Genomic DNA, 15100 nt, shown 5'->3' with positions numbered 1-15100 from the left:
ACCTCACCACGGTCACACTTCCCTCGTACATATCCTGTACAGCTCTTACGTACTTCTCTGACACTCAGACTTCCTCATACAATACCACAACTCCTCTCAAGGCACCCTGTCATATGTTTTCTCCAGGTCCACAAAGACAATGCAACTCCTTCTGGCCTTCTCTAAACTTCTCCATCAACATCCTCAGAGCAAACATTGCATCTGTGGTGCTCTTTCTTGACATGAAACCATACTGCTGCTCACTAATCATCACCTCACTTCTTAACCTAGCTTCCACTACTCTTTCCCATAACTTCATGCTGTGGCTCATCAATTTTATTCCCCGTAGTTACTACAGTCCTGCACATCCCCTTATTCTTAAATATCAGCACCAGTACACTTCTTCTCCACTCCTCCGACATCCTCCCACTTTCCAAGATTCCATTAAACAATCTGGTTAAAAACTCCACTGCCATCTCTCCAAGACGCCTCCATGCTTCCACAGGTATATCATCTGGACCAATGGCATTTCCATTTTTCATCCTCTTCACAGCTGTCCTTACTTCCTCCTTGTTAATCAGTTGCAGTTCCTGATTCACTATCTCCACATCATCCAACCTCTTCTCTCTCATTCTCTTCATTCATCAGCCTCTCAAAATACTCTTTCCATCTGCTCAACACACTCTCCTCGCTTGTGAGTACATTTCCATCTTTATCCTTTATCACCCTAACCTGCTGCACATCTTTCCCAGCTCGGTCCCTCTGTCAAGCCCACAGGTCCTTTTCTCCCTCCTTAGTGTCCAACCTCTCATACAACTCATCATAGCTTTTATTTAGCCTTCGTCACCTCTCTCTTCACCTTGCGCCTTATTTCCTTGTACTCTTGTCTACTTTCTGCATCTCTCCGACTATCCCACTTCTTCTTTGCCATCCTCTTCCTCTGTATCCTCTCCAGTACATGTATGTACTTCCTCATGAATGTATTTCCTCATTCCACCTCCAGGTTTCCTTTTCCTCCTTCCTCTTTCCAGATGTCACGCCAAGCACCCTTCTTGCTGTCACCCTTACTATATCTGCTGTAGTTTCCCAACTGTCTGGTAATTATTCACTACCACCCAGTGCCTGTCTCACCTCCTCCCTAAACTCAACCTTGCAGTCTTTCTTTTTCAACTACCACCATTTGATCCTTGGCTCTGCCCTCATTCTCTTCCTCTTCTTCATCTCCAACGTCATCCTACAGACCACCATCCTATGCTGCTTAACTACACTTTACCCTGCCACCACTTTGCAGTCTTCAATCTCCTGCAGATCAACTCTTCTGCATGGGATGTAATCCACATGTGTGCATCTTCCTCCACTCTTGCATGTCACCCTATGTTCCTCCCTCTTCTTAAAATACGTATTCACCACAGCCATGTCCATCCTTTTGGCAAAATCTACTATCCTCTGACCTCCTTCATCCCTCTCCTTGCCACCATACCTACCCATCACCTCCTCGTCTCCATTGTTCCCTTCACCAACATGCCCATTCAAATCCGCTCCAATCACCCTTGGGTACACTGTTCATCACTTCATCCAACTCACTCCAAAAATCTTCTTTTTCTTCCACTACACACCCAACTTGTGGTGCATATGCACTAACAACATTCATCATCACACCTCCAATTTCCAGCTTCATAATCATTACTCTGCCTGACCCTCTTTTCACCTCCAAAACACTCTTGACATACTGTTCCTTCAGAATAACTCCTACCCCATTTCTCTTCCCATCCACACCATGATAGAACAATTTGAATCCACCTGGCCTTACTACCCTTCCATCTGATCTCTTGCACGCACAATATATCAACCTTCCTTCTTTCCATCATATCTGCTAACTCTCTCCCCTTACCAGTCATACTGCCAACATTCATAGTTCCTGCCCTCAGTTCCACTCTCTTTACGTTCCTCCTCCCCTCCTGCCTCCGGACACGTCTCCCCCCTCTTCTTCTTCGGCCAACAGTAGCCCAATTTCCGCCATCACCCTGTTGGCTAATAGTACTGGTAGTGGTCGTTGTTAACCCGGGGCTCGACTGATCTGGTATGGTATTGTTGTCTGCATATTGATTTGGCAAAATTTTACACAGGATGTCCTTCCTGACGTAACCCTCCCCATTTATCTGGGCTTGGGACCGTTGCGAAGAAACACAATGGTTTGTGCATCCCCTGTAGCTGCATTTTAACTAAGGCTGCATACATGTGAATTTTAAGATCTCATATCTCATTTTTCAAAGATACTTGAAAATCTAGACCTTGAGCCACTGGGTTTCATTTTATTAGACCTCTGGATATTTTCTTATGCTTCTTCTTCTTCGGCCAACAGTAGCCCAATTTCCGCCAGCACCCTGTTGGCTAACAGTACTGGTGACGGTTGCTGTTAACCTGGGGCTCGACCAATCCGGTATGGAAATTTGTATTGTTATCCGCATATTGATTTGGCAAAATTTTACACCGGATGCCCTTCCTGACATAACCCTCCCATAGTATTTAGTTAAAAGGTCAGGTTTAAGGTCATTGTTTAAAGTTTAAACTATGCCATTAAATTTCTACATTAATTTTGCGATTGAGCGTATATTTACTTCATGATTTATATATTTATTTTATGACTGCATGTTTTAATGTTAGACGTGATTAATTGCAATTAATTCCTTACAATTGCGAGATTAATTAGGTAATGTTTTTTAATTGATTCCCAGCCTTAGTTTAAATGCATAATAATGAAACCTGGCTGAATAGCTCATTGAAAAGCTCAACACTGCTGATTAAACAGTAATGGGGAATTTAAAGGATAGATGTACACAGGCCTTTCCTACAAACCTTGGTTCAATGTTTGTTATGCAACATGTATAGATATAATATACTTTCTTTTTTTTAATTCCACTGATCTTCATGCAACTTTTCTAGGTACCAATTAGATATGCTTGTATGTACAATAATACTTTCATTGCAGCCAAGGTGTCCATATAACATTTGGTTAACTGTTTTAAAAACTTAAAAATAGCCATTAATGTATTCATTTTCACCCCTGCTAAATCCAATTACAGTTGGTTTGGGCCATAACCAATTCCATCTGCTTCAGCTGAAAGTTGTTCTTACGCTTTCATCCACAGATACTCACAACAGGCCTATATGCAGTCACAAATTGCTTTTCCCATGAACATCTTGAAACATGTAGGGGAGAAATCAAACAAATTGGAGACAATCCATTGTAGACAGAGGGAGAACCTGCAAACTCTTTACAGTAAGTTAGTGAGATGTGAACGCATTTTCCTGCAGCTGTGACACAGCAGTGCTACAGTAAGTGTATACTGATTGAAATTAATAGTACAGCATAAAAAGAGCAAAAACAAGCCATCAAATTCAACAGCTACTCAGACAATGACAAACATTAGCTTATATTTAAGTATCTTGTTGTAACAAAAAATACCTGTAACTGTGACCTGCTTGAACTGAGTTTAAGGGCTTGCTGTACACCAGATCATCTTTCTGCTTATATTTGAATAATGATCAAGGGCGTACTGAAGAAAGCTCTGAAATACTATTTCTGTCCATTACTGATTTCTCTAGAATTTTGTAATGCAGGGTCAAGTCAAGCCCCGAAATCTCCATTACATCTTGTCATATGTATGCCACATAAAGAAAATATATTTTGGCTTGGTTGCTGCATGTCTGCAGTAGAAGATTTACCACTTTATGCTTTTCCAAGTTGCCATTAAGCATTCCTCAGGACTGCCACAGATGGGTAAGGGCAATTTATTCAATCTCTGTTTCCTGTATTCTTTTGTTTTTTGGTATGGTTTAAGAGACTCTGAATGACTACCAAAAAAGGAAACAAATCAAGTCTATTATTGACTCCACTTAAATAAACAACATAGGAAGCTCTTAAAGCTGCCCACCCATTATTGTCTAACGGAAAATTGCACAAAAGTTAGAAAAGAAAAACAAAAAAGCAAAGACAGAGAGTAAACTCAGATGCGAGAGCCCCACACCCAATGTCAGTCAAACTGAGCACAGTAAGGAAGGTCCCACATTGTTCTCTTCTGTAAAGCACAGAGGCCAGAACAGATAAGGAGTTAATAGGAGGGCTCAAAAACCACTCTTGAGCTGCACCAAATTCAACAGCTCTCCTGTCAGGCAATTACAACAAATTGTAAAGAGTTTACAAACTGAAGCTCTCTTGCTTTCAACACTTACGGGTCAGCCGTGAAGGCATGTTTTATACTCAAATCCTTCTGTTTGACAGTTCAGGGTTATCTACCCTTTTAGAGCCATGGCACTTTCTATCTTCTTTTATGGTGTGTCTATTCCAGCCAAATACATTCACATGAAAGGTTTAGGAAAAATAACTATCAGCAGAAATAAAGCAACAAATCAAATTTAAAAAACAATCTCAATTCTTTGTTTACTGTATTTCTCCCAAACATTTTGGTTCTTTTTGTCCCACTAAAATGAATAATGGCTTATTATGGTCATAGCTTTTTTGCCTTCTACAGAATGTCAATTGATCTGCTGATGGAGCTCTGATATGAAGATCCACCTCTCTCCCTCATCCACTGATGAAGAGTCCTGTCTTTATTTCATACACACAGTATACTGGGAATTCATCTTCTTGTTTATCTTCTTTGCCAAGTTTTCTGGAAGTATTTTGAACAAATGAACGGATGATGGACATGTGGTTTATATGACAGTAGTACATGAGGATTTTGTTTTTCTTTTTTTACACATGATTTGCTGTTGGACAGAATAGGTCAACATTATGTTCCATTACATCATAAACTGTTATATCTCATGAAAACATGAGATTAAAAAAATGTTCTCAGTCACCACCACCAAAGTATATGTGCCAACATTAAAAGAAATATTTTTGGGGAGTATTCCTTTACAAATGTCTTCTGATGCATTTTTTGTCTTTATTATGAAATTATAAATCTGTTTAGGACATCCTTTTCACTTCTTTCGAAGTGCAGTACTCTGATAGATGTAAATGATGCCAGACTAGCTGTTCTGCCACCTAACTTGCTACTGACACCTTAAAATTAATTAAGAAAAAGGGCTGAACAAGTGTGGTGGACAGACTGACAAACATGAAGGCTCTCCAAGGCTGTGATTGAAGATAGAAGTGATTACAGGGCATACTCTGCCTATCTAAGACTATGAAGGAAGGAAGGAAGGTTACAGAAAAAGTCCTGCTGCTTTGAAGGTCTCAATGAGCACAGTGGCCTCCATCATCCATAAGTGGAAGAAGTTCTAAACCACCAGGATTCTTCCTAGAGCTGGCCGGCCATCTAAACTGAGCTATCAGGGGAGAAGGACCTTAGTCAGGGAGGTGACCAAGAACCCAATGGTCACTCTGTCAGAGCTCCAGAGGTCCTCTGTGGAGAGAGGAGAACCTTCCAGAAGGACAACCATCTCTGCAGCAATCCACCAATCAAGCCTGTATGGTAGAGTGGCCAGACAGAAACCACTCCTTAGTAAAAGGCACATGGCAGCCCACCTGGAGTTTGCCAAAATGCACCTGAAGGACTCTCAGACCATGAGAAACAAAATTCTCTGGTATAATGAGACAAAGATTGAACTCTTTGGTGTGACTGCCAGGTGTCACATTTGGAGGAAACCAGGCACCACTCATCACCAGGCCAATACCATCCCTACAGTGAAGCATGGTGGTGGCAGCATCATGCTGTGGGGATGTTTTTCAGCGGCAGGAACTGGGAGACTAGTCAGGATAAAGGGAAAGATGACTGCAGCAATGTACAGAGACATCCTGGATGAAAACCTGCTCCAGAGCGCTCTTGACCTCAGACTGGGGACGGTTCATCTTTCAGCAGGACAACGACCCTAAGCACACAGCCAAGATATCAAAGGAGTGGCTTCAGGACAACTCTGTGAATGTCCTTGAGTGGCCCAGCCAGAGCCCAGACTTGAATCCGATTGAACATCTCTGGAGAGATCTTAAAATGGCTGTGCACCGACGCTCCCCATCCAACCTGATGGAGCTTGAGAGGTGCTGCAAAGAGGAATGAGCGAAACTGGCCAAGGATAGGTGGGCCAAGCTTGTGGCATCATATTCAAAAAGACTTGAGGCTGTAATTGCTGCCAAAGGTGCATCGACAAAGTATTGAGCAAAGGCTGTAAATACTTATGTACATGCGATTTCTGAGTTTTTTTATTTTTAATAAATTTGCAAAAATCCCAAGTAAACGTTTTTCACGTTGTCATTATGGGGTGTTGTGTGTAGAATTCTGAGGAAAAAAATGTATTTAATCCATTGTGGAATGAGGCTGTAACATAACAAAATGTGGAAAAAGTGATGCACTGTGAATACTTTCCGGATGCACTGTATATTTGTTTCTCACTTTCTTTGAAAATCCACATCAATAACACCCTCTCACAAAAGTCTGTCCATTCATGTTTAAAGTCTTGCTCTACTGTTGTTCTCATGTTAACCAAACACACTGCACCCAAGCTTGTAAATTGTGTCCGTTCTGAAGAAACAAAGTCCTGGCAATTCCGTTTCGACTATCTTTTCATCCAATTTGATTATTGCCTTTTTGATTATTTGATTTTTGATTATTTCCATTTCAGTGCAGAATTGCAATGTACTTTAGAAAGCATTCTGAATGACTTTTCCTTAAATAGATATATATTTATATATAGATAAATATAGATTCATCTATATACAGTAATGCAAAGTTCACTGACTGACTCTCAAACTCACTGACTAACAAAAACACTATTTCCAGTTTAGCCAAAATCCTGAAATGAGGCAGAATGTTACAACTTGGGCAGTTGGTATCGACTAAGAAAGGACACATAAGGCTGAAATCAAAAAAAAAAGTAAAATACCCAAAAGTGACTTTGTAGAAAAAACAAAATTAGCTGACACTTTTTGTGATATTTGTAATTAATGAAGCTCTAGCCAGTGGGACATGCTAATGCACAATGCATAATGTCCCTGGTTTCGACACAGTCCTGACAGCAATCTCAGAGAGAAATGGAGCATGCCGATTTATGAAAATGTAGGTCATCTGCAGATGAAATGTTCAGCGAAGCTCAATGAAGGTGCATTTGGCAAGTGTTTGCCAGGTGCTATGTCTGTGATCCTAGTCAGTTTTGTGTAACTGATCCAGTAAGAAAGTTATTTAATATTTACTACCTGCCCCCATCCCCTTCATTTTAAGCCACAGCAGAAGTGGGAACTACAAGTCCCATCAGGCAGTGGGCTGCTCCAGACGATTTAATCAGCTCTTACAAAGTTTAAATAACAGCACTGACAAATGTGTCATACCACTAAAGGTAGCAACTGCTGCCTTTTTTCCCCACTTCGGAATAACAATCTAATTGTCCCACAGGGTTGCAGCATTTATCTTAGAACAGTGGTTTCCATTCTTCATTGCCTTGGAACTCAGTTGTACCTTTTTAAGTTCCTTGACAACACACAGACATCATCTGAAGAAGGGAGGTCAGCAATAGAGCACAAACAGAAGAGCTTGCCCCACCTATGGTGAAACAAGCAGTTAGAAAGGTAGAAAAAATAATGTGCAGCACTGTCAACTGCTTCAGTTGAACAGGATTGTATTATATGACAATAAAGCTGATATTAAAAAAATATAGTGTAAGTTTATCATATAGCCTTAAAAGCCAACACTGTTGCCCACCTGCATATCATCATGAAGTTCGCAATACTAACCAACAATCAGTGTCAAGTTCTTTTTGAAGCAAAAGAAAAAAAAAACAATGCACAGGGAAAAAACACACCCCAAAAACCAATGGAGCCAAACCAAGATTGAACAGAATATAATGTGATTATTTCTACAGCTGATGGAGATGCTGTTTTTTAGAATGTGGCGAGAAAAGAACAGAACGGTGAGTGGACAAAAAAAATTTGCAACTTTTTTTGGTAGACATTTATTTAAACCCACTGTATGCTGAGGCAGTACTAATTTTAGACCTTAGTGCTAATGAAGAGTCAAGTGAACCAATACCAGCCTCTGGTTTAAAAAAAAAAAAATTGTACTTCTGATACATCCGATTAACCAACAGCACTGTAACTGAGGCCCACTGGCAAAGTTGGGTAACACAGCTAGGATTTTAATATTTTTGAAGCCAAACTTCTAATAATTATGTCATACACTTATTTTCCCCAGAAAATATTGCTTAGTGAAACTGTATTTAAATAAAAAAAACAGCTTACAGTTATGCCAGTGGGTCACCAAGAGAAAAAAAAAAAGTGAATACATTCACTCTGAAGTCAAAAATATACCTCCGTATTGATTCACATCTCGAGAAATACGAAAAAAAGACCCATATTGCTAAACCAATAATATCATTTGTGTGAGACTCTACAAAAACCAGAGATCCTTTCACTGAGTTGTAACTGGCAGTGAGCTTACAGAAAGATACATTTCAATCTTACATTGACAGTGATGAAAACTACAGACTCAGTTATTTTATTTTAACTTCATGTGGCAGGTATGCACATTTCAGAACCATTCCAGGTGAAAGACAATGCTAAGTTAAATGGCAACTGATATATATTTCACTTCCTGATAGTTCATCATATTATATCCAACAGCACCTCCAATTGAATCCATAGCATCCTTTATAATGGCTGTTAGTTACATGGAAACTCAATCAATGCCAGTTGCTGTAAACAGAAAAAGAGCACATGCTTAGTAAAGATAATGTGTCCACACCTACATACAAATGATTGCCCAATTTATGTTGTTGTCCCTCCAGAATGTGAAACGTACAGTAGGTTTTCTGAAATCAAAACTTTTATTGTTTCAAATTGGGGATAATCAGGTACTATTTTACACTATTGTTTTACATTTCTTCTGGTACACATTTGCCCACAACAGTAAACTACTGGGAGGGACACTCGCCTTTTTTCAGTCCAATGGTCTGGAATCCTTACAGATTTTATTTTTTTCTCCAGCCGTCTGGAGTTTTTTTTTTGTTTTTTCTGTCCCCCCTGGCCATTGGACCTTACTCTTATTCTATGTTAATTAATGTTGACTTATTTTATTTTCTTACTGTGTCTTTTATTTTTGTATTCTTTATTATGTAAAGCACTTTGAGCTACTGTTTGTATGAAAATGTGCTATATAAATAAATGTTGTTTTCTCCAGTTTATATAGCTTCGCGCATAGGACAAGTTTACTGAGCTATTGAACAGACAGACAGATAGATAGATACTTTATTAATCCCCAAGGGGAAATTCACATGCTCCAGCAGCAGCATACTAATAAAAAAAAACAATATTAAAGAGCAATAAAAGCGCAGCGCAAGTTAAAAAAATGCAAGGTGGAGAGTGTAACGCAGGTATAACAGACAATAACTTTGTATAATATTAATGTTTACCCCCAGGGTGGAACTGAAGAGTCACATAGTGTGAGGGAGGAATGATCTCCTCAGTCTGTCAGTGGAGCAGGACGGTGACGGCAGTCTGTCGCTGAAGCTGATCCTCTGTCTGGAGATGATCCTGTTCAGTGGATTCTCCATGATGGACAGGAGTTTGCTCAGCACCTGTTGCTCTGCCACGGATGTCAAACCGTCCAGCTCTGAGCCTACAATAGAGCCTGCCTTCCTCACCAGTTTGTCCAGTCGTGAGGTGCCCCTCATCGCGTAGAAGAGGGCACTCGCCACAACCGTCTGATAGAACATCTGCAGCATCTTATTGCAGATGTTGAAGGACACCTGCCTTCTAAGGAAGTATAGTCGGCTCTGTCCTCTCTTGCAGAGAGCAGTGTTGGCAGTCCAGACCAATTTATCATCCAGCTGCACTTCCAGGTATTTATAGGTCTGCACCCTCTGCAAACAGTCAACTCTGATAAATAATGGGGTCCAGGAGGGGCCTGGGCCTCCTAAAATCCACCAACAGCTCTTTGGTTTTGCTGGTGTTCAGTTGCAGGTGGTTTAACAAAGTCCTTGACTCCTGCCCACTCCTGATGTAGCCCACGATAGAAGTGTCGTCAGTGAACTTCTGCACGTGGCAGGACTCTGAGTTGTATTGGAAGTCTGATGTATATAGGCTGAACAAGACCGGTTGAACGTACCCTCTAATGGTAATGCAGGATGACACTGTCAAATGTTTAAAAACTTAGCGCTGCTGTTGATAGTGTTGACAATGACGCTGTACCAAAGCAGCTCAAGAATTACACTGAACTTATCTAAATGCATCACCCCCAAATGGCACCTTATCTCTGGGAGTGCATACAGCCTATTGTGCTTGACGGAGAATCAAGCTCTCCATAGCTTCTCATCTATGGTGTATCCCAAGGTTCTGGGCTTAGCCCATAATTCTTTCTAATATTAGCATGTTGTATATGAGGTAGACACTTCCAATATTCCTACGTCATCTTTTCAAACTCACTGATGGTGCATATACACCAGAAAGGTTATAAAAAATAAAAATAGTTAAAAATCATGCAATGTTCAGCTCTCCTGTTTCACTATGACTATTGAGCAAACAAAAACCTTAAAACAAATGCCACACACCACATGCTTCAACATTATCCAGTGCTTCAGCAAAAATATCCACACAGAACACAATCATGAAAATGCAAGGGCTGTAACATCAGGCAAATTGTGATGTCCCGAAGAAGGTATAATTGCAGAGAAAATCCATGCTGGATGAGACAACCGCATTTCACATTGCACTTGTTCTTTGACAGCTTAATTAAAAACAGTGGGGCAGTCAATATAATACCAAGAAGTTTCTTGTGCAGTAGCTTATTATCATAACACAAAACACACACAGTCAGTTTTTCCCCTCCAAAGCAGACCGATAAAGTGCATGTACAGAAATGAAATGGGTTTGCTTTTGCTTCTCAGTTCACGAATATTTTAACTGGAAAACTATTACCAGAAATAAAGACAACACTGACGGTACAATAAAACACAACTGTTTTTTTTTTTTTTATTGGAAATGACTGCAAAAACCGAAAGGCAAATCTCAAATTAATAATACACTCTAGAACACTCAAATGCTGAATCATGTGGACTCAGAAAAAGCAGCTTACCATCATTTGCTGAAAAAGCCAGCCAAATATATGTCACTTGCATTGGTTATGCAAGAGAAATCCAAAATGTACACCCCTGGATAATCAGCAGTAGCAAATGAGATGCCATCTCTCCATACAGACTGCAAAATACTCACTTGCCTTAGTCTGCTCGCCGCTGTGACCTCCTGTCAGCCAGCTAGATGTTCTCCAGGTTGTATTTGTGAAGAAAACACTTACAAACAACTGTAAAGGTAAATCTTAACACTATTGTGTAACCATGTGATGGCACGACTAAAGACACCAGGTGTCATCACGTCTCCTTAACTATTTGCATGTATTTGAGAAGACCAATTCAAACTGTAGGAAAAGGTGAAAGGATAGAAGGTTACCAGTTCAAATCTCCTGACAGATTTTGGCTGTGTTTTTCTGAGCCATGATACCACAACAAGGTAAAAGGGTGAGAAAGAAGAAAGTTATCAATTGTTGGCCACTCAAAAACATTTTCTGTTTCATTCAGTAGTAATTGCACTGAAGTATACTGTGCTTCTAACACCAGAATTTATGCAAAATATGTTGTGGCATCTCTTTTCAAAAAAGGCAGCAAACTGCTCAATCGTTCTAACATTTTACTGTTTATAGTTGCAAACTTCACAAACTCTGTACCTTGACGTTTCAAGACAAGCACACAGAAATACTCTCCAACATTAATCAATCATGTTGGCCTACCAGTCTGCAAGCAGCCTGTTAAAAATGCATGGACAATGCTTAACACAAAATTCACTTAAGCAGCTGTTCCACCTCCACTAGCTGACAGTCAGTCATCTTTTGTAAAGTAAAAAAAATATATATATTATGCAATGTTTTTAAAGCACTGCACAATAACTCACAAAAACATGCAAGATATGTGCATTGACTGAAAGATGATATCTGTACATACCACACTGTGATGTATCCAAGAAACATCCTCAAACTCTACAGCACTGTGTCCAGGCTCACTGGCGCTATACAGAAAAGGTAATACATCAGAGTTAGATTCAAGCTATGTCTTACTAGTAATATTATACATATTAATATGAAAAGGCTCTCCTGATTGAAGAGACAAATACTACTATATTACTATTATGCTTCTCAAAACATGGCCCATTGGGAATGTGCCAGATGTCATTTATATGCGCTAGCTTTCTCAATGAAACAGTGGCTGAGAAATTTAAGAAAAGAAGTAAAAATAAAAAATATTCAACAATCTGCTTCCACAATTTCACTGTCAACAGTTGTAATGCATTTTATATCTACCAAATAACAAACATGAATATTATATATATATATATAAAATGGCAATGTCCATTTGTCTGTCATGCAATTACTTGTAAACTTATGTGGCTAGAACCTTGATCTCATCTTATGGTCTTGTTGGGTATGTTCTGGAAATTCATAACAGTTTATGCATCAGTACTTTGGTGGGCAGAAAAGTTTACTGTGAACAATGCACAGTCCCCACAAGTCCATCTATTGATAATCTCCCAGGACATGGTACATAAACATTCAGAACTCATAAAAACAATTCTAACATTGATAAATAATGGGTGGAGAGTTTGCTGTTTATATGCAGGCTTTTGTAGCATCTTATTTGAGGACTATGGGACTGTGCGTTTCACTAGTATACAATAATGAGGCAATTTGGGTATACAGGAGAAATAATTCACATGCCTTAATTGTACAGTTTTGAAGACTGAAGCTTGCAGCAGAAAGTTAATGACTTGCCACACACCACTAACTCACTGAAAAACTGCAAATCACCGAGAAAAAAAAAAATAAAGGTGTAAATAAATGTATCCTGATCTTGAACGCTGTGAAGGGTAAAGTCATCTGTCAAACTGACAATAATAATAATGCACATGATATCAGTCCACTATTGATTGTTACCCTTTAAAACATTATAATTAAGTAATGACCATATGCTGGTATAAACACCCAGAATTAATTCCAAAACTTATTACCCTTTTAAACTAAAAGAGACATACAGGTGTTATGCATTGTTAGCAGACCCGCTTCACCCTCTAGGTGCAAGCAATCAAAAATATGTTGACGACTTAGTATTTTATTGTAACATTCATGACCAACACCATCCAAAAAGGGGCACAAACAAGCTTAAGAAATACAAAATCTTTTGCACAACACATTCAGTAAATATTTCCATGAGCAGCACACTATATAGTATGTTGCACAGTTCTTGAAAATTAAAAATTATTGTGAGGAGTCTTTAGTGTCCCCCCCCACCCCTTAAACTGTGACATTAATTACCAGTGTTATCACTGGGCTGATGTCATTATCCAAGATGACTTACAAGATCGGAGATACAATTAGTTATGTTCCAATTTGAGCACAGGCCGGTGAAGTGACTTGCTCGTGGTCACACTGTGCGTTCAGCCAACACTACAAGACTGACACCAATGTGGCATCGTTTCTGTACAAGACTAAACTGCACATAAACTATTAGCATTTAAAAACACTGACAATGCAACGTAACCTTTATATCACATATTTCTATAATTAAAACTACACCAAGACCCTTTAAAAGCGGATGGGTTAAAACTTTCCTTTTAGGCACAAGCTCATGGTGACAAGCATAGAGTCAGTTAAATGTATTAGTAATTGTCATTCATGCTCCGAATAATGTGTCGGCACTAACATTATAATTATTTATATAGCGCCTTCCCCATGCTCAAAGTGCTTACTGTCTTTAGTCCTCTTACCAACTCGTGATCGTGCCTGCCAGGAATTCACTTTAAAACGCATGAAATCTAATGACAAAACGAGCACATGGCAATCCGAACAGCTTTAACTCGGTTCTCACGTCTTATATTTGTATTACAGGTTCACCAAAATACCTGACAAATGCCGTTTGACGGGGGTAATATTTATTATCAGCGGAGATGAATAAAATGTTAAGGTACAAGGCACCGTTTGTAACATCGGTACATTTCACATATTTAACGTGATTTGCGCAGCCTGGATGAAACAATAACGCCAAACATTTCCATAATTTAATATCGTACACCTGGGCAAAACACATAGTTACAAGCAATATCTGTTAGTATTAAAGAATGTTTAAAAATATGCATAAAATTACATTTTTACTCAAGTCGTCACGATAGCATACTAGCCGAGTTCCGGCTTTCAAGCTTCCAGGGTATCCCGTACACTTATCAAAGCCCTCGACGTTACCGCCGTACAGCCAATTGCGCGCCAGCATCACGTGCTCGGGCGACGAGATTAATGAAGGACCCTGCGCGGTAAAGGCGGCCGACGTAGTGCCTGATACTTGTGTAAACTCTCCAAAAGATGTCCCCAGGTTCAGCCCTCGCGTACCACTGTGGCTGCAGTCTTACTTCTAATTGAACTTGTATTCCTTTAGTAATGTACTAGTATATTTATATGTAAACAATTCAAAACCTTGCATTTCTTGCCATATCTTTAAATGTTAACTTTCTTTTCCCATATTCTTTTTAATCCACCTTTTTTGTGGAGTTTACTCCTTTACTTGAATCTAAACACAGATGATTAGAAACGGGTACAAATGACACAGAATGTTAAAGCAGAGTCTCAACTTCAATGTTACATTCATTTGTGTATTCATCAGTAATAAAAGACAAAATTAAGTGCTTCTCGAGTCCAGTTTTGCAGATCACCTTAACTGCCATGTCTCCTTCTGCTTGTAACCAGACTTCTGCTTGTATTAAACAGGCTGTTCCATTTCCAGTTTCTGACTTTTTTGTGACAATCCAGAAATTATAAAATGAAGTGTGTGTGGAATTTAATTACCGCTTCTTCTCTCTTGCTTTTTAAGACTTAGCTCTTTTTTATGTTGTAGTCATTTGAGCCTTTTCTTATTAATTAGTTCACAGGTAAACTTGATACTAAAGTAATGTTTTACCCAGGGAAACTGCAGCCTATCCAAACAGCCTCAGGCTCACAGCAGGAGACAGTCCTTGAAGGAATGTCAGTGCACTGCAGGAACAATTTGATCAACCAACCTGCATATTATGAAATATAGAAAGGAGATCAAAGTAATTACA

The 15100-nt window shown here is 39.4% G+C and overlaps 1 protein-coding gene across 2 annotated transcripts in view; it reads right to left on the bottom strand.

Moving 5' to 3' along the window:
• Window positions 1–14291, bottom strand: part of gnb1l (guanine nucleotide binding protein (G protein), beta polypeptide 1-like) — a 63518-nt gene extending 49227 nt beyond the window's left edge. For both annotated transcript variants that reach the window (XM_039771512.1, XM_039771513.1), the window contains exons 1-2: window positions 14155–14291; window positions 11962–12025 (exon numbers count right to left, since the gene is read on the bottom strand). The gene's annotated coding sequence lies outside the window, so the exon portion shown is untranslated. The remainder of the gene's footprint in view (window positions 1–11961; window positions 12026–14154) is intronic.
• Between the last annotated feature and the right edge of the window lie 809 nt (window positions 14292–15100).

This window comes from Polypterus senegalus, chromosome 12 (assembly GCF_016835505.1).
Source record: "Polypterus senegalus isolate Bchr_013 chromosome 12, ASM1683550v1, whole genome shotgun sequence".
Classification (NCBI taxonomy): domain Eukaryota; kingdom Metazoa; phylum Chordata; class Cladistia; order Polypteriformes; family Polypteridae; genus Polypterus; species Polypterus senegalus.
This window is presented reverse-complemented; position numbering and strand designations above follow the sequence as displayed.